Source organism: Rousettus aegyptiacus, unplaced genomic scaffold (assembly GCF_014176215.1).
Source record: "Rousettus aegyptiacus isolate mRouAeg1 unplaced genomic scaffold, mRouAeg1.p scaffold_m13_p_11, whole genome shotgun sequence".
Lineage (NCBI taxonomy): Eukaryota > Metazoa > Chordata > Mammalia > Chiroptera > Pteropodidae > Rousettus > Rousettus aegyptiacus.
This window is the reverse complement of record NW_023416286.1, coordinates 26091926-26113215: the sequence shown is the minus strand read 5'-3', so window position 1 is coordinate 26113215 and position 21290 is coordinate 26091926. Positions and strand designations below refer to the sequence as shown.

General features: G+C 34.2%; 1 long non-coding RNA gene across 1 annotated transcript in view; it reads right to left on the bottom strand.

Moving 5' to 3' along the window:
- Window positions 1–5523: 5523 nt before the first annotated feature.
- Window positions 5524–21290, bottom strand: part of LOC107500999 — a 32541-nt gene continuing 16774 nt past the window's right edge. Inside the window, exons 2-4 of the long non-coding RNA XR_001594651.2 lie at window positions 20068–20192; window positions 7082–7206; window positions 5524–5974 (exon numbers count right to left, since the gene is read on the bottom strand). This is a non-coding gene — a long non-coding RNA (uncharacterized LOC107500999). The remainder of the gene's footprint in view (window positions 5975–7081; window positions 7207–20067; window positions 20193–21290) is intronic.

Genomic DNA, 21290 nt, shown 5'->3' with positions numbered 1-21290 from the left:
AAGTCTGACAAACTGTAATAGAAATTGACTTGTTCTTCAGAGCTGTTGATAAATAGAACTGTTGATGTAAAAGATCAAAAGTAAAAGTAACCAAGAAATCAAAGGACTGAACTCCCAAATTACCAACCCTCTCTTTGAGTATTCATATATGTGTAATCATATGTGTTTGAATATATATACTCATATATTTTAATATATAATTACATGCTTCTCTATAGTTTTACATATTTGAATTCATATGTATTTTTGAATATATATATTCTTAGAAGCAATTGACAGAATCATAGAATATTTGAAATACTATGATTTATAGGAGATTTTAAGAATCACATTAACACATTATTTATCATTTATTTTGTAATAAGAAAAACTGAGGCCAGAGAGTTGAAGTAAGTTTCCAGTGTCCATGGTTAATGGCCAGGGGTAATGTTTCCTTAAAGTGTAATTATGACACTTGCATATAAATGATGACCTTTCTGTCTTACTTTAAAACTTAAACTTAACTCACTCTAAAAAAAAAAATTATTTGGGCCTCAAATTTAATTTTTGTTACTAATATCGAGGACATCTTCATCATTATGCAGAATAAAAAGTTCATTAAAATTGCTTTCAAAATTCGTTTGCTAGATATCGTAAATGTTCTGACTTCTATTATCTTGCAAGTAAAATATATGATCATATTAACATTGATACCTAAACCCAGTTAGCTTCAAATAAATGCCCATCTACCCAGGAAAATCCTCAGGGCCAAACTCCTCCCAAACAATATCAGGAAGCCTCAAAGTGGCAATGACTTACTCAGGAACGTGGCTCTTAACGTTCTTTTATCTCGGATTCTTCTTGGAAGTCTGCTATCTCTAAGTCTGAAGCTGTTGCTTTAAGATGCTGCTGTTGTGTTCACGTAGAAATAGAGATGCTCTCTGTGGCTACTCCTTGTGTGGCCACTCAGCCCCTGGGCAGTGCTTCTTGTGATCAGAGCCTGATGACACCATGCACAGTAATGAATCCTTGAGATTCAGTCCTCAGATGCCATCTAATACCTTCCATTTTCTATTTCCTCCCTCCATACCCCTTTAGCCCCCCCAAAGCCTTCCCTTTTATGGAAAATATTATAAGGCAGAGGAAGATAGTGTTCATTTGCCACTTTTGCAGAAGAATTCATGTTCCATCTTGTCCAAGATAACTTTTTGGGAATATTTTGAGATTTGAAACACATTTTACTTTCTGAGAACTGGCATGAAAGATCAGTCATCATTCCTCTAATCACTTGCATTTGTGAATAAGAAATTCTTCCTATAGTTATTCAAAATCCCAACTCTGAAGCAGTTTGAAAGGATAACTTTTAGTCTGTGCTTCTATTACCTCACTTTCTATAAGTCCCGAATGGATCTCAAGCCTTTTTCTGAGCCGTTGACATGGAAAATGATAGTTGGCAGTTGATAGCCATTAAAAAACATTCCTGGAATGCTGCTGTAGCATTGGGCAGCCATTACTGTCATGCTGTGAGTGAAAAAGGTAGAATCATAGTATTTTAAAAATGGAAGGGAACTTAGAAATGATTTTGTTCAACTCCCTTGTCTTATAGATAAAAGTAGTCATGTGATACCTTGTCATTTTATATCCAATTTAGAAGCTTACAATATTCTTCTATAAAATGAAAACATACAATCAAATAAGGCACTATTGCTTGCAGAGACTCTTTATCTGATCATCATATTTCTATTTCATTTAACCATTACATTAGTATCTGTAGTGGTAATTCCCACCTTCGACTCATAACAATTCTAGATGCATTTTAGACTCTATCCATGAAATTATTGAAAACCTCAAAAATAATTCACATTTTAGTAAAAGTTTCACAAAATACTTGCATAGTAAGGGAATATACTGCAATAAAATAAGATTAAGTAGATAAAGCGGGTCCTAAAATAGTGGGATTCTTAGAGCGTTGATAAATTAGTCGAAGGCTGAACAAATATCTTGAATGGAGGAGGAAGAGGGGATCAAAGATAAGAAAATTTACTTTATGTTTTTATAGATAAATACAATAATATTTAAATTTCTTAAAATTCTATCAGAGTGTTCAAATTTATTTCCAGCTCAACTGATTGCCATGTTCTCTTGTATCACCTTAAGCCAGCCTTGGATCTTCATGGCTTCCCAGTTAATTTCTAATTCCTTGTCCCTCCTAAGAGCCATCTGCTGTATTTAAGTTTCCACTGGATCTGACACAAACATTTAGGTGTGAGTTCCTCTTTAGAAAGGACTGCACCTAATACATCCCTGGAAATCTGCACCACCTAACACATAGTTATTAAGTTTATTTTTTTCAAAGTATCTTCTCTGTCAAAGGTCTGCTATCAGGCTAATTTAGCTGAAGTTAGCACACAAATTTTTTCTAATTAATTAAAACCTTTAAAATGATGATAGAAGCGTTCGGGATCTCTTGAGAGCTCATGATGGTAAGAGCTCTTTTCTCAAGGGTTGAAAAATATTTATCAAAACAAATAAAAAAATGGTCATATAAATTGAAAATATTTATACAATATTTTTCCAATGAGTTAAATTTAGATGATGGAGATGCACTAGAGTGATTGTATTGACATCGTTTATATAGGGGCCATCAAGGTATCATAGACTAGAAGCAAATTGGTTATAATTCACTTGAGAATGTTGTGCCTATGTTCATTGTCTTCTAAAGTTGCCTAATAAAATCAAACCAGTATCTTCCTGGGCATATTTAATAATGCATTCAAGCATTTCGCCAAATCCCATTGAGAGAGTATTAAATAGAAAGATATTTTAAACATTCATTTTGATGAATAGCATGTAGGTAATGACCTTGTTCAATCCACAGAGTCTAGTACATAAAAAAAGCATTGACTAACAGAAAATTTATTATAGTAAGATGAAATTCATTTTGGGCACATTATACATTTATTTATTTGCCTCAGTGTGTTATTTCAATTTTTAGAGGTTTTTTTTATTATGAAATTAATATATGTTCATTGTAGAAAATTAGAAAATATTAAAGAAAATATAAGAAAAAATAATTTAAAAAATTAACTCAGCTCTGAAAAATAACGACTACTTTTATTTTGGCATAAATACTTTTAAATAATATATATTTATTTTTACATATTTTTATTTTTAATATTTATTTTTACTTATTTAATTTTATTAACTTTTTTCCATTTATTAGTATAAAATTAGAGTTAAACAGAATATACTGTTGTATAATTTAACATTTTTATATAATATATTTAACTGTGTAGAGTATTAATTATATATAAAAATATAATTTATTTCTCTCTATATAACTGGGTATTTATGTAGCTTCCTTTTTTGTTATTATGAATCATTCTTTGATGAACATTTGTGCACTTAAATCTCATTAGTTCCTTTTTAATTATAGAAAATTAAACATATCTGACTATGATTATATCTTGTGTCAAATCCTGGAAACAGACATTTGAATAAAAGGAAAGGAGAACTGTTGAATTAAACACTGTGCATGTATTACATGAACACTTTAGTATGTTTCATTAGTTTAAATTACTATTTTTCCTCTTAGGTTTCTCTGCCACTCTAATTCCCAGTCAAATAAATAAATATCTTTGTAACAACTCTTCAGACCAAATAAAATGGTCAAGTTAGATGTCATTTGCTTTAGCCATTTTGACACTGTAATCACATTCTTTTTTGTAGAGTTGATTTTATTTCTAGAAGTTGGTATTTCTTTAGATGGTAAAGTACCAATAATAACTTTACCAGCCTGTTGAGTTTAGAGATGTTCTCTGGGGCAACAAAAGAGTTTTGTTATAATAGCTTTTCATGTTAAGAACACCTAAAAATTATAAACTACTTAAATAAATATAATTAACAAAGTATGTATTTGTAGATACGTTATGATTCATGGTGGGCTCTTCATAATAGTATCTTACTTTTTGTATATCAATTCACAAAGCACTTAGTGTACAATAATTCATTTATTTATGGCAACAATCTTTTGGGGCGATGTAGTTCATATTTTATAAATAAGACAATGGAGGCTCATAGAAATCAAACTATTTGCTTTAACATACACAGCTCATTAGTAGCATAATCAGAGCCAAAATTATTATTTTGTTGTTGTATAGATACTTTTCTTTCTACTACATTCTACTACTTTATGAGTTTGATTTTTAAAAGTGTTTAGTATTGACTACAAACTATTATAGTTAGTTTAGTTTTAAAAGAAAATGTTTTAAAGGCTTTTTCAATTTTTAATACTCTAAAAGCCTTCGCCTTTCAGAATAAAAACTCTGAATTGTATAAGTGTTTGTTAGTTAGGCTCTGTGCTATTGCTTCATTGTTTCCATTGATGAAAATATATTAATACATTTTAATTCTCTTATTTTACACCCATTTTTATTAAAAAATTTGAATTATGCGATGTGATACAAATTTCTCTACGTTTTCAATAGTCCATTGGGTTTTGTGCCATGCATCCAACAACTGCTACCACCCTCCAACCTACAGAAGCAGATGCCTTATGAATTATAGATTTTTGCATAACAGAAGTCAATGGCCACATGTCCATTTGGACTTTAATAATTCAGGACTAATCTGCTACAATTAGAGTAGGACAAATTCAGCATATATGACAAAGAAGAAAAAGGTAGACAAATAGGTTTAATTTGGTTTACTCAGGAATATTTTTAGTAAAGGTGGAAATTAAAATCTACCAATTCCATTGATCAATATAAACACTGTATTTCCAAGAGAAAAAAAATCAGGCACAAATGACAGAGATTTGTTTATTTTATTTTCATTAATAGTAAGCTATAGGCTCTTTTGCATTCCAAAAACTCATATGCTGTATATCTATAGAATATATAAAATATTTATCAGAATATAAAATGTCTTGTATCATTTTGATTCTTAATTTTGTGTCAACTTGACCGAGCCAAGGGAAATCTCCAAAGCTGGTTAAACATTATTTCATTATTGTGTCTGTGAGGGTGTTTCTAGAAGAGATTAGCATTTGAATTGGTGGGCACAGTAACACAGATTGCTCTCCCCAATGTGAATGGGTCCCTCCATTCCTTTGAGGGCTTGAATAGAACAAAAAGGTGAAGGAAGGTTGAATTTGAGCTCTGCCTCACAGCTTGGACATCAGCCCAGACATCAGTCTTCTACTGCCCTTAGCACTCCTGGGTCTCAGGCCTTCAGACTCAGATTGGCAACTACATAATTGGTTCTCCAACTTTCAGGCCATCAAACCACACCACTGGCTTTCCCGGACCTTCAGCTCTCAAATGGAAGATTGTGGGATTTCTCAGCCTTCATAATTGTATGAGCCAATATCATTGCTATCTACCTATCATCTATCTATCTATCTATCTATCTATCTATCTATCTATCTATCTATCTATCATCCATTTATCCATCATCTCTCTCTATATAGAGATTTAACATAAAAAACTAAGGTATTTAATTAATATATTATACATATTCTATTAGTTCTGTTTCTTGGGAATCCTGCCTAACACAACCATAAATATACTTACTTGGTGATTGTGCTGGCATAAATAATGATCCCTCCAAAAACATTTACATTTTAATACCAGAAACCTGTGAATGACCTTATTTGGCAAAAAATACTTTGCTAGTATGACAAAATTAAGAATCTCCATATGTAGAGATTATCCAGTATTATCCTGGTGGGATCTATATGTAATCACAAGAGTCCTTATAAGAGAGGAGATAGGAAATTTTATTGTAGAAGAAGGTATTGGGATGACCCAAAAAGATGCTATGCTGTTGCCTTTGAAGATGGAGGAGGGGCTAACTGCCAGGGAATACAGATGGTTTCTAGAAGTGGGGAAGGCAAAGAAGCAGATTTTACTTTAGAGTTTCTAGAAGGAACCAGCCCTGTTGACATCTTGCCTTCAGTCCAGTGAAACTGATTTTGGATTTCTGACTTCCAGACCTGTAACAGAACAAAGTTGTATTACTTTAAGCTACTAAGTTTGTGGCCATTTGTTACACAGAGCAGCAGTAGGAAACTAATACAGTGGTGGAGCCTATTCTGGACTTAGTTCTCTCTCTCATGATAAAATTCCTATACTCTGTGCCTCTTAGGGGTTTCACATGAGGTGTTTGCTTCTGGACATCCTAATTCCATAATTCTGAGAGGCCATCCCTTACAGGAAGTCATGTCGATAGGGTCAGGTATATAAAGGTCCTGAAATTTGATGAAAGTCTCACTCAAAACTTCTGCAAATTTTCTGGTGGGGGGTGGGAAGGCGGGGGGCAGTAAGAATCAACAATCTGTGTATCTGACTGGGTTTTAGGCAAGTCTGTCTGTATGAGCTGGATGTGGTGGTCTTGTCAGTACACAGTGGTCAGTCAGTGGCCAGTCCTTAGGAGGGGATGATACAGCCTGGGTCTTGGTAGCTGGTCTCCTGCTCATTCATGCATAGGTATACATGAGCAGATGATGAATAAACCAAGAGGAGAAGCCACATTCTCTGGTAAAATATCCCTACAAATTGCAGTAAATTCCTAGAATCATTTCATCAGAGGACCTAGACATCCAGAATGATGAAGCCCCAAAATTGCACAGGGAGGGAATTTAACAAAATTTAAGAATGAGCTTTTGGGTTTGATTTTAAAAGACAAGAGGTAAAAAACAAAACAAAACAAAACAAAAAACAAAAAAACAAAACAAAGCAAAAAACAAAACAAACAAACAAAAAAAACGACAACAACAACAACAAAACGTTGGTACAACATCTGAAGTCTAAAGTTCGGGCACCTATACTTTATTTATACTGTACGGAATCCTTAGGCTTTTCACAAATCAGAACTGACAAGAGAATGGTGATCTGGAGCCGGCTGCTCTCTTGGCAAGCAAACTGGCCAGAAGGAGGCTCAATTATACCAGGGTAGAAATATCAACTCTCACTTCTTTTCTAGTGTCTTAAGACTTGGTGAATTGTTTCATGAACCAATATATCTCAATCACAAGCACAGAGTCCTCATTTCTGGATATAATCTGTTTACGCCTGGGTACTCTGATCTTGATTTGACTCACCTGCTGCTCTGCCTTGATTCCCTTTAAGTCATAATCTACTTGAGGGGCTCTTGAGATGGCTCCATTGTGCCCCAGAGTCACCTTAAGAGATTTCAGGATGCAGAGTTTTCACAGCCTTCTTTTGCCTTTGAAAATGGGCAGAGAACAAATTTAACTAACATAGCACTCAATTATTACTCATTTTTTAATCTTCTAAGAACTGTGACCAGTCAGCTTATAAGGCTGTAGGTGAGTTCTTTCTTGGAAGGCTCCTTGGATCTTTATTCAAATTATCTCAAGAGGCAGTTCTGAGCATCTCCCATACCCGACACAAAGTATTTGAATCTTTCGTAGTTGAGTTGTTTTCCAAGAAGTTTCTCAACAGTTCTGGGCATCTCCCATATCAGAGACAAAGTGTTTGAATCTTTCATAGTTGAGTTATTTTCCAAGAAGATTCTCAACAGTTCTGGGCATCTCCCATATCTGAGACAAAGTGTTTGAATCTTGCATAATTATTTTCCAAGAAAATTCTCAGCTCAGTGGGTGTAGTCTTATAGGATAGTGCATTGCAAAATGGCATTTTGGTCAACAATATATCACACAAATGACAGTGGTCTCATGAGATTATAAAAAAGCTGAAAAGTTCCTATTGCCTAATAACTTTGTAACAATGACACACATTTGCTCACATGCTTGTGATGATGCTGGTGTAAACAAACCTACTGTTCTGTCAGTCATATAGAGCTGACAAAAAGGGTCAAACTAATCTATTGAGGGAGTAGAACAGAGAATCAATACATTATAATCTCTATGCCACTGTAACGCCTCACACTGTTTACCACCCTCCTGCCTTATTGGACATATTGTCTTTTATTAACTAAGGTGCAGATAATTCGGGTGGTACGCGCTGTGAAGAAGGCAAGAACCCAAATGGATATACCAGATGTTCCTGATCTGTAGATCTCAGGTACCTGGACATTTGAAAGTACTGCCAATAATTGTCAATCAATATATGCTAAAAACATTGTTTCTTTGTAGATTAAATAAATAATATATGTCATTTACTTGTGCTACTAATTTTTAAATATAACAAAATATAAATTTATTTTTAAATACTAATGAATTCCTATGAACTTATTACTGTGCCGTTTTTTATTTGTTCCTCAGTTTACCATAGTAAAAGTAATGGTATCATCATGTGGACAGCTGGAAAACAAAAGTTTTTTCTCTGTAAATCTTGTAAAAATAGAAGTGGGCAAATTATGATACCTTAGAAGGACTAAATGTTTTGTTGAGTAAATGGAGCCATAACTTTCCCAAACACAATAGATTTTCTGTCCACACAATATACACTTGTTATTGGATGGATTTTGTTTAGTCGTGAAAGTGTGCGTTTAGTATTAGCCTATGTCATTTCTTTTAAAATCATTTGTCAGTCATCAGGTAAATGTGTCATTTAAAATTAAAATATAATTTAAAAAGTTATATAATTTTTCTCTTAGGAAAACTGTACATATTTAAAAATATATATATATCTAGATATTTTTATATAGATATATATATATCTATATAAAAATATATATATATCTAGAAAACTGTACATATTTAAAAATATATATATATATATCTATATAAAAATATATATATATCTAGATATATATATATCTAGAAAAGGAGGGAATCATCACAATTTTATCACCCAAGATATTTACTATTAATATCTGTGCATATATCCTCCTAGACTTTTTAAAATATACATGTTCATAAATATAATTTTTAAAAAGATATATTTTTAAGCTCTTTTTAGAGCCTGCTGTTGTTACTTTCATTTACCAATTTAGGATAAATGTCCTTCCTTGAGAAGACATGTTAAAATTTGGAATTCCCTACTAAATTATTTTCAGAAAAATATGTGATTGAGGTAAATTCAGGTTTCTCAAGAGCAGAAGGGAATTCTTATGTTTGCCTTTGAAATCATGCCTGACAGGTATGACAGGTTAATGTGACTACATAGATTTTTTCCTAACACAGCTTCCTTCTAACAAAAATAATTATGATTTCTTTCCTTATGCCATGTGCTTTTTTATGCTTTTTATTCTTGGTCTGTGATTAAAAACTCTTTAGTTAGGAGCTAGAAAATTCACTCTAATTTAGGATTCATTTAAAAATCACTGGCTTGGACTTAAAATTCTAATCATTCACTGCTTGTTTCCATGTATTAAGATGTTTTTAAGAATATATCAATTCCCAGTTCTAAAAATAGAAGATTCCTTAAAAGTCTATTTAAAAAGCCTTAAGGAGTGCATAGATATCAAATAGCACTCTAGTGTTTCACAAATTTTAGTTTAAATGAGATAGAACTGTGTGAACCAAATTTTCTTTAATAAAAACACAGGCTTGAAAATTATAAACTCTGTTTCCATGGGCAATAGCCTCAGGAAGAGCAAACTACATATTCATAGGATAAATTTTAGACTGAAAGGACAGTGAAATGGACTCAGAGAAAAGTAACAAAATAAAGGCTTAGAAAATAATATCTATACAGCAAATGACAGAATTGTATGTATTGCCTTTGGTAAAGCAACTGTTGGTGATTATAAACAGTGTTTACAATGGCAAATATGTTTATGTTGAGTGACCAGCTGTTAACCAATGTGGTGGACAAAACAAGAACTGAAAATCTTAAAATAAACACTTAAGTAATATCTTTAAAAGGGAATTTGAAAAAAAAAAATCCAAGGTCACTTATTAGAAAAGACAGTGAATTTGATGGAAAGTATACAGAATCAGCTGGAAGTCAGAAGATGTGAGTTCTATTTGGGCACTGCCACTGACTCATGCAATCCTTTATAAATCCTATTATCTCCCAGGATGAGAGTTTACTCATCTTTAAAATAAAATAATGGAACTAAGAGATCACTAATATTTCATCGGCCTTGATGTGCTCTAATCAGGGAACGATTCTTATTCAGTGTGGCAGACTATCAGTTGCCTTCTTTGACATTCATGTGTCTTTCTTCCTTAGAAACAAATCCTGATATTTTAATCTGGGCATAATTTTTCCTCGAAGAAAAGATTATACTTCTCAGTTTCTCGCAACATACATAGTACAATCATGAAAAATCAGGTAAGTGGAGTGGAAGCAGATGACTGACAGGGGTTTTGAGAAGGTAGCTTAAAGGGAGCTGACTCAGCTTCAAGGGGACCTCCCCTTTTTTTGTGCTATTTTTTAGGCCAAGACTCAGATGCTAGTTTAAGCTATAGAAGCCACCTTCTACCGCGAGCTGACCTTGAAGATACAAGCCATTGTCCAGATGATGGAACAAAGATAACATCTTGGGTCTCCCTGATGATAACTCAGAGTCACCATATATGTCTTGGAGGCCTGCTTTGTGCTGCTTTCACATGGAGAAAAGTTCATATCTATCTTCTTTAGACACTGCTGTTTTTTTTTTTTTTCTGTTAAGGGCAGCTATATCAAAGCTTAACTGATGTGGTTGATAAAATGTGATTACTTATTGTTTTAAAATAACTACAGCTACCAATTATGTTGCAATTAGTAGATGACAGATACTGTGCTAAGTGTTCTACGGACATTGTTTAATTTGTTTTGTACAATAAGAATACTTATGAATTAAGCATTATTTTCTATAATTTACAAATGAGGAAATGGAAGCTGAGCGAGATTAAATAGGATGTCCAGGGTCATGTAGCTCATAAATGACAGAGCCTAGAATCTACACCAGGTTAGGGTGACTCTAAGATTCTCAAACTTGTTCTTTTAGTCACTATCATCAGTTTAATATAGTCATTATTCCCTGTGGGTAAAAGATGCACAAATAGCACAATCTTGGCTAATATTTGTAGGGAGCCTTATTGAACTGTCAAGATGCAGACAACATTAAGTCCAATTTATTCCCTGAACAAAGTGAGGAAGCAAAGATCCATCATGCTTACTGTAACACAGAAAATGATAACTATCCTCAAACTGTCCTTGGTTATCAAACATTTTATTTTTATGGGACACTTTTTAAATGGAAATACTGTAACGTAACATCAAAGATCATATTAGGAGATTAAATATGATGACATGCAAAGTGCACTGTAGAATACCAGGTTCACAGTAGGTGCTCAAAAAAATGAGACCTGGCTGCATTATTATTTAAAGAATCCATAGTGAAGTTGTGAACTTTGGGGAGTGCATCAGAAATATTAGGTTCAAACATAATCTTTGCAACTTCTGAACACAATTCAGTCATTTAACTTTCTAATATTTAATTTTCTAAGGAAAGGATTACTTAGTTTACAGAATAGTAATCGGAGGTAATGTCTTTCAAGTGTCATCCCAATCTTGACATGTTTTAGAATCCTAGCAAATGAAAATATTAATATTAGCATAATTATTATTCTCACAGGATTCTAATAAAGTTATTTTGTCAATGGTCTATCAACTCATAAGAGAGTGTTTTTCATCTGGTGTGGCTGAGCTAAAGCAATCGTACCTGTAATTAAGAGGCAGACAGCTGCATTATATAGTGTGGCAGACAGTACACTGGGCAATTTTGCTTGTCCTACTAAATTGCTTTGGAATTCAAGTTTGTTCCCTCCAGTTTTTGTTTCTGTGCACACCTTGTTCTCCTTTTAGGCTTTGCACTGTAGCCAAGGCCATTCCAACCTCACTCAGTAGGGCAAGAGGAGGGCTGTTCGATGCTTCCCGGAAACTTGGCATCGTTACCGTGGAGAGCCTGATAGGGCTAGATGTTACTCTACGTGAGCACATTTCCATAGAGTTTTGTTAATCATTGTCCTAGTAAATTTTCACTCTTTGAAAACTTTGTTTCATAAGAATTAAATAATAAAACAGTACAAAATGAAAACAAGGGGTTCTTACATAAATATTATTTATTTAATCTGTTACTTACAATTTATTTAGAATTCTGTTGGGAAGTTGTCTTCAGTGCACTTTGAAAGCCTCATGAAAAGTTTTAAACTATTAGAAATATTTCCCCATTTCCCTTCTCTTTTCTTTTCCTTGTCAAGATTTATGAGGTTTAAATATTCATATACTACTTTTTCCCATTTTAAAATTCTCAGGTTTGATCTTGTCCTTGATAGAAAAAGGATAACTCTCTACTCCTTCTTCTAGGCTACTAGTGATGAAGGAATCTGCTAAAAGCCTTGGAGGACAAGTGCTCACTGTCTCTAACCTTACATGTCACTGTTCTCTTAGACTTACTGCTCCAGAGAAAGAATGTTTTGCTTGATGGAAGGGAATTGAGAAAGTCTGAGCAATCCACAACAGACAATCTGAAATAACTTTCTCAGGTGGCAAAATAAACACACAGAAGATGTTACACTGTTTTCAAAGAGGTGAGGTCTTTCTTGTTTTTTAACTGCCATTGAACCCCCACCTTACCCCACCCCTCCAAAAAAAAAATATCAAGCTGTTGATACATGCAAGAAAAAGATAGACATTTTTGGGGAGGTGGGATGGAGTATGCTTGGGTGAGTCATTAAATTGTGGTTTTGAAATCAAGGTCAATTTTCTTTGATAATAAAATTTGTGTGAGTCAGAAAGGCTGAGATTACAACAGAAAAAGAGTATAAAGGATTTGGTGGTTTAATTGTCCTTATATTCTTTTCTTTTCTTTTTTTTTTTATAACTGTGCTTTTTGAAGGAAAAATGCCAAGTTATTTTCAGGTTTTTTCGAACATAATTTTAGAAGACTTAGTTTGCTTGAATATTTCTCCCTCTCTACTTTTTCTGTTGCCAATACCTTAGAATTAACCCTGTTGCCCCTGCAAGGATGACACCGTACATTCTTATTAGCTTATTAGTTTAAGCAAATAAAGCAAGGTTGCTAGACTATAGGGCCCAACTATGCTCCCTGTATCCAATTCAGTACCTGCTGTTATTTTAAAATATGTTATTGTCATGTCTCTCTGAATACTCCTTTAGCTGGGCTTCTACAGAAATTTATACATAACTCTATTGTAGAATTTATCAAATTGCTTGAAAAAATAGGTTTTTATATGGGAACACTATTTCAATAATTTTTTTTTTGTCCCCAGTGACTAGAATAGTGTTTGGTGCACAGTAGGTGTTTAATACATTTTTATCAAATAAATGAAAGCTCTTCAGCCCAAGGTCATTGCTTGTAGACAAAGAATCTTAGGATGTAATTATATTTAACATCTGATCTTTTGGAAAATAGCAAAAGCATTCCCAACAGTAAGGGAGTACAATACTCAAGCCTCTTTAATAAAATAAAATGTGAAAAACTTTAGTGTGACTTATAGGCGTATGTTCAACCCAGAGAGTCACTTCCTTTTTAACAATGTACTGCCAGGATGTGATGTCCTAGCTTATTCTGGGCTGATACCAAACCATTTTCTTCCATGTATCCCCTTCTCAGATGTTCTATAGAGCTCCTGTCATAAGCACAGGGACAAAGAGAGAGTTGAGTGCTGTGTTGAACTTGCACGGAGCATCTCTAATTTGAATGTAGACCCTCAGCTCCTATTAATTCCATTAATGTGTACAGTTTAACCTTTGCTAGTGACTTTCTCTACCTCATTTTTCGCCTCTGGCTTTTTAAGAAATGTAGCACTTCATACATGTGGCATTCTTGGAGATAGCAACTCTGAATCAATTAACGTTGCTCCTTGCCACTGCTAGCAGGCTGACCACACAGATAGTCTCTGCTCTCTGAATCAGTCACCTCTCTGCTTTGCTGTGTCAAGCTGGTTTAAGCACATACCCAGAAGACACAGCTGTGAAAGTCGTGAATGCCACTTACCCACCCATTCCCTTTAGGACAGAAGAATTTATTCCACCAGCTTCTAGGAGTGTTGCCAGCTAAAGGATTGGCAAGCCTTTGTTGTAACTGCCTCACAATTCAACTCTTCCATCTGCCCACTCCTACTTACTTCAATTCTCCATGGGTATTGATTTTGAGGGAACCTCCCAATAAACTTCATGCCTATAAATTTCCATCTCAGACCTGTTTTCCAGAGGAGTCCACTTAAGACAGAGAACAATTTGAACCTTCTTGCATATTGAGACTCAATGGTGGATTTAGGGAATAAGGGAGGGAGAAAGGAATAAAGTTGATACCATCTAACCTCATGACAACTAGTTCTGCAGGCACATGTTCTGCCTGGGGCACTGACTCTCTCACCCTTTAGTGCGAGAACACTCATTTCAATGGTAGCCTAAGTCCCACCCTCTCATAGGCTGAGGTCATTTAGTCATGATCACAGACAGGAAATGCCCTGAGGTGAGGTCTATAAAGCATTCATAAAAATCTACATCATTGGAAATCACAATACATAAAAAAAAAAAAAAATTAACATCAGGGAAACTTGGGTTTAAATCCTCACTTTTGTAATCATGGGATCAATAATACTAGATTACTTATTTCATCATTCTAATTTTACGGTCTTCAATCTGTAAATAATAATATTAAAAGCCATCTCAAATAAGTTTTGTAATGCTTAAGACAGAAAGTTTACTCAAAGCATATATTACAATGCCTGACACATAAGAACACACAGGATTTTTTAATTAAGAAATTGTAACTCCTGGCTTTGTTTAAAGTCTTTGTGGGGTAGGTTTAGTAATCCTCATCTCAAATTAGTTAGATTTTTGTAACTTAATTAATAGACAGCTGTACTCTACAGGTAATGAAAAATCTCTATCCTTTTCCACTTTGTCCATTTTTTACATGAATGTTCTTCTAGCTCATTGAACATTTCCTTTAACTTAGAATTGTGAAGCTTTATTTAAATCCTCAATGAATTAACTAAACTCCAAAGAGAATATTTTCATCTCTGTTCAGTGGTTTCTTTTCCTTTAGAAAAAAAAAATGCTTTATGATAGAACTCATGAAAACCAATTATTTATCTCTGGTATTCCTCTGCCCTGAATGTTCTGTTACTTCTAAGGCAATCAAAGATTTCCAAAACAGTTAATATCGACACTTTTCATAGAACTCCAAAGTTTTCTTTGTGGTATCTGAAGACTGGCTTGTTCACCAAGCTCAGACACCAGTGCTCAGATGCCTATCATTTTAAGATGACTGCTGTCCAGCACACTGGGCAGGTTACACAGCCCCGCCCTTGTTCTCTAAATCCAGCCTTGTTTTCTCTTTGCTCTGGGGCATGAGGGGTTGCAGTCACAGTCTTTCTCACCAGTCACCTCTCTCCCTAGGGCAACATCCCCAGATTTCCCCATTCCCTCTCAAAGGTAGAGGGTTGCTTCCTTTGAGTGTTAGGAAGCAGAAGACATTGGCAGTGTCTCAAATCATATGCTGGAAGTCCTCTGCTTTCTCCCTGCCTGGAGCTGTAAACTGGCTGATGTCTCCCATTCCCAGCATGCTTTTCTTCTTCTTTAAAGGTACCATATATGTGACTTATAAGGAAATGAAATGAGTGATAGGTGTGCTAATATCTTTATGGTGACATGATGAATGTAGGACAGGTAAGGTTTCATATTTACCTTAGACAGAACTCAACTTTGGAGTTGTGATGCATTCATTTACAGATTTGCTATTATCTGTGTGAGAGAGGGTGAGGGAAAGAAAGGAAGAGGTGGTGGCAAAGAGAATTGAACCAGGGAGTCCTGCAATGCTTCCTTCTGCTGGAGCCCAGGGGCCCTGATGGGGCCTGAGCTGGGCAACAAGCTAGCTCTTTCTTCATTCAGACAGGTTTCCTTTGCCCTTACATAAGATAAGCGTGAAGTAAGCTTTTTCTTTTGCTGCCATGGGCATTTAGTAAACTGGCTCATTCTCCATTTCTCCATGCCTCCTCTCTCATTTGTTTGTTTGTTTTTTAATCATAAACTGAAGTGAAGGAAATATTCATTTTTTGGAAATTAGTTTTTTTTTTTTCAAGGTCAGTTTGTGCCCATTACCCACTGAGGACAATTTGAGCGAATTATCACATTTAATTAAAAAGAATAAGGCTTAGCTCATAATGACAATGGGCAATTTAAGTAATTAAAATTATTTTAGAAAAGTATTGATTTCTTTTAAATTAAAATATGCCCAGAAGCTTATTTATATTTTATATATATTCAAATAACTTTTTTGTTATTCAGCTTTTCTCATTTTAAACCACTTGTGAGCTGACTTTTCCATTTATGCTGGAGGATGGTCTATATCTCTGAATAATAATTGAGAATGTCCCATAAATACTTTAAATTTATGAGACTATCTCTCACTAGCTAAACTACAATATTCTCTGTGTAATAGCTGGGGAAAAGCATAGTAGCATTCTAGAGAAAACAGTTCTTGGCTTCAACTTCTTTATGTTCAGCAGCCTTATTATTGTCAAAATTCCCCAAATTAAAATGCAAAACTTAGCTTCTTGGCTGGGCTTGCTTACTTAATCTTAATAAAATATAAGGTCTGTTTCATTAATCTGAAACACACCATACACAGTACATGAATTTTATCTTCTACTTTGTCGTTTGTATTTCACAATGGTGATGATGATGATGATGATGATGATGATGATGATAATAATAATAATAATAAATCTTTGGATTTTGGCAGCCAGAGAATTGTGTTCCCTTTGTTTCTATCACGTTCTTATGTAAAATGATTTTCTCAGACAGACTAAATGCCTTAAGGGACAAAAATTTATATGCTCCTCTCTCCTGGAAATCTCTAAAAATAGAATAAGCTCCCATTTGTCTGGGTGTGGTTTAAGCACAGTCTGTCTTTGGCAGAGACATAGCTTAGTTGGCCTGTTGATGTCGCTTTAAGCTGAGTGATTACTTAGGGAAAGAGTTTTCCCTTAATCCTTGCCAGATTTAATTTAGTACAATTCATGGATGTAGTAAAACAAAAATGAGGTGCAATCTTCTTTTCCATTGTAAAATTATAAAACATTTTATTTTTCAAATTTGAGAAAGTAAGATTAAATCAGGAAAATATCTGATGTTTTTCCCCCTCTTGAACTTTCTACTGAAAGATAGTGAAGAATTATAAATAATATGCTACTTAAGACAATATATTTCCAAACAACTGGACCGAATCAGCAAAACCAAGCCATAAGCTCTATCAGGACCACTTTTACGTTCCTCACGTGAATCTAAAACTGGACTTCTGGACAGACAGGAGACTAACCATGCTAAGGTGTGCTAACGAACACTGACAGAATGGCACTGGAGGAAGGGCGGAAATAGAGATTTTACAGATATGGTCACAACCCACGTCAGCCCAGGCTCTCTTTCTTTTTAATCTACCCTCCTCTTGGCCTCTCACACACATGGTGGAAGCCACGAATTCTCTGTTGTTCAGTCCTCCCCATCATTCCCTCCACCCCCAACTTGGAGTAATTGTGTTATAAAAGTTTTCATTTTCCTAAGAAATGCCAGAAGAGAAGAATGATATTATCACTTCTATACATCAATCATTAGTACATACACACACATAGAGGCATAATGGTGAGTCAGTGTTTTAAAACTGTATTTTATTTATAGTCAAATTCCAAATCATATTTATTCAAGCATTTACCAATTCCTTTTTTTCCCTCTCTCTTTCAAGAGAAGAGCCAGAGATTGTTTTTTAACAGCCAAGCTTCATTGAGGTATTATTTATTTACCCGAAAATGCAGCTATGCGTGGAAATCAATGTTTTTTAATGAATTAATAGAACTCTGTAATCATCACAGCAACCTAGCTTTAGAAAATTTCCACCATCCCAATATGTTCTCTGTGCCCATTTGCAGTCAATTCTCTCTCCCTTCACCAGCCCCAAGCAAGAACCAACTGCTTTCCTCTATATAGATTTGCTTTTTCTAACAGTTTTATATAAATCAAATAATACAACATAGAGTATTTTTTGAATACTCCTTTCACTTAGCATAATGTTGTTGAGGTTCATCTGTGCTATAGCATGTATTGGTAGTTTGTGTCTTTTTTTTTTTGCTGAATAAATATTATTACAATGTATGGTAAACTATATTGTCTTTTTTTATTATTAATTCATCAGTTGACAGATATTTGGGTTGTTTCCAATATTTGGCTATCATAAATATGCCGCTGTGAATATTCAGGTATAGCTCTTTGTGTAAATGTCAATTTTCATTTCTCTTGGGTACATAGCTAAGAATAAATTCTCTGTATCATATATTTAACTTTTTCTAAGAAACAGAAATAGTTTTCCAAAGTGATTGTATCATTTTACTTTCACTTTAGCAATGTATGAGCATTCCAATTTTTCCTTGTCAATGCTTGTTATTGTCTAGATTTTGATTATAGCCATCCTGCAGGGTGTGAAGTGTTATCTCACTGTGGTTTTGACTTGCATTTACCTAATGATTTATGATGAACATCTTTTCATGTACATATTGAACATGTGTATATCTTTTTTTGGATGAATGTTTATTCAAGTCCTTTACTCATTTTTACGTTAGGTTAATTTTTTTTTATTGCGTTATAGGAGCTCTTTATATATTCTGGATATAAGTTCTTTATGATATATATGTTTCAAAAACATTTTCCATCATCTGTGGCTTGTCTTTTTATTTTAATGGTGTTTATTGAAAAACAAAAATTTTAAAATTTTGACAAATTTATTAAATTTGTTTTATAGATCATGACTTTAGTGTCACATCAAAGAAATGTTTGCCTAACACAATTTCAAAAATGTTTTTTCACATGTTTCTACTAGAATTTTTATAGTTTTATCTTTTACACTTAGTTCTCTGATCTATTTTGAGTTGACTTTTATGTATGGTGTGCTATGAAGATTTAAGCTTATTATTATTGCTATTATTTTTTTGTGCATGTTGATATCCTATTATTCTGGCACCATTAGTTGAAAAACTCATTCTTTCCCCACTGAACTTCTTTGGCCCTTTGTCGGAAATCGATTGGCCATAAATATAAGGGTTTATTTCTGAACTTTCTATTCCTTTCCACTGATTTATATTTATGCTAATCGCACTGCCTTAATTATTGTGGCTTTATAGCAAGTTTTGAAGCTGGGTAGTGAAAGTCCTCATGCTTTATTCTTCTTTCATAAATGAAGTAAAATCATTAGCCAAGTATGACTTCTTCCACTATAGCAATGGATTAATATCCACTACTAAAAAAAATAATAAAAAAGAGAATCACTTTTACTTCTATATTTCTGCAAATGTCTTAGACTCTTTTTATTGACACTTGTATAAATTAACTTTTGCAATATAATAGACCACCTAAAAACTGTGGCTAGAAAGAATATCCATTTATTTATCTCATGATTCTATGAGCCAGCAATTTGGGGTATACTTAGCTGAGCAATTTTTTTCTCCTGGTCTCGGTGATATGTCTGTGGTCAGCTGCCAGTCGCCTTGGCAGTTGTGCTCCTGGGGGTTAACTGAATGTCAGCTGGGGCAGTGGTCAGTAACTGGGCAATGTGTTTCTCATTATCCATTTGATTAGCTTTAGCTTGTTCCCATGGCAGCAGGGTACCAACAACATCAACAGAGAAGACTTTTCAAGTCTTTTCCATGTCTCCTTTGCTAATGTTCCTTTGTTCAACACAAGTGACAATGCCAAGATCAGAGTTAACTTGAAACAGCTCTACCAAAGGTAAATTCAGGGATGTATGAACTAATCGAAGACATTACTGAGGTCAATCCACCAGTTTTTAGCAACCTGGAGGAATTAGCTGATTTGAAGGTGAAGAAAATCAAGTTTCTGGATATGAGCCAAACCACAGTTTAGCAAACCGATTACTTCATAGCAACAGTTTTTGGTCATTGGGACTTACTCCAATCCATAGAAGTCCACATTTCATCCAATAGCTAACACTAGAGACTAAGGATAACAAGAAATGAAATGACTCCTTAAGATTTTCCTTAGGATCACAAAACTTTGGGGAAACCAAAATATTTCCTCAATAAGAAAACTTAGGAACCTGAGTTCCATTCCCTCTTAACATGATTTACTGTTAGAACAGGGTAATCTTAAATATCTCAGTCATCATGTAGATTAAATCTGCAGGTCCTACCTTAGAGCTATGTTGGCGGTATGGTGCTCTTCACACAACAAATTTCATGCATCGGAGCATCCCGACATTAGGATATACTACTCTTGCATTAATAACCAAGTCACACAGTGCTCTCCAGTATTTTTCTAGGGGAAAAAAAATACAAGCAGTTACAATGTTTTTAGCAGGAGACAAAGCTTTATTTCCAAATTCATAACAGGCAAAATTGACTCATTAGTGTCTTTTTCTCCATGTGCTGTCAGTCACCATCTGCACTAGAGTCCCTGCTGCCACTGTCATTATGAAAATACTATGAGCACAGCCTCATGAGTAAGGCTGACCTGCTCCTAAGCTGTAGGGTTTGGTGAGTAGTTTTAATGTTAGTTATGGATTATATATACTTTTTGAGCCAACCAAGAAAACCAACTACCAAAGATATTATATTAGAAAGAAATAATTAAGCAAATAGTTTTACAAATACAATCTATTTGTAAATTGAAGTTATTCTGAGTTATGCTTATTTCAGAATATATTGAAAAAAGCTGGATTTATATGAGAATTTGGATAGACTTTTTAGCTAAACTAATCAATTAATTCAATTCCATGCAGGCAATGCAAAGAAGCCTCCTTTATTTTCTCCTCATCTGACAAATTATTGGTTAAGATGATTATTTTAGTATATTATGTTGTTATTGTGGATATGGAATTTGACTCAACAAATTTATTCCAAGTCCAGATCACTTTAGGTTCTGAAAGAGACCACTTTCTTAGTGTTGGTCGTAGGTGTCATTATATAAAGAAGCTTGTGAGGTTTTTCCTTGGTCAGATATAAGCATAGTTTCTGCCTTCTAGAATGATAATTTAATTGAATCACCTGCAGCCTTCAAGCCCTGTTTAAATATGTGGATGAAGCAAGAAAGATGATGCCTGACAAAGATGAGTGGCTTTGTTAATTAAATTAGCAGTGGAAATTTTACTAGCTTTAATTAGTGTAAAATAAGCCACAGAATTAAAGATAGTAATTAAAGCATGCTAATATGATTAGAATCACAATATGTATTGTTATAGGCTTCTTGATAATAGAGACTAAGGCTGGGAAGATACAGAGACCTGTTTGAAGGAGATGACTGCAGATGGCATCCCAGCCTGTAGCTGCTGTTGGTTGGCCAAGTCTTTGGGAGCATTATGCCTGATGAAAATCATAGGCATCACAGAATTGATAAAAGCCTTCTTTCTAGGAGAAA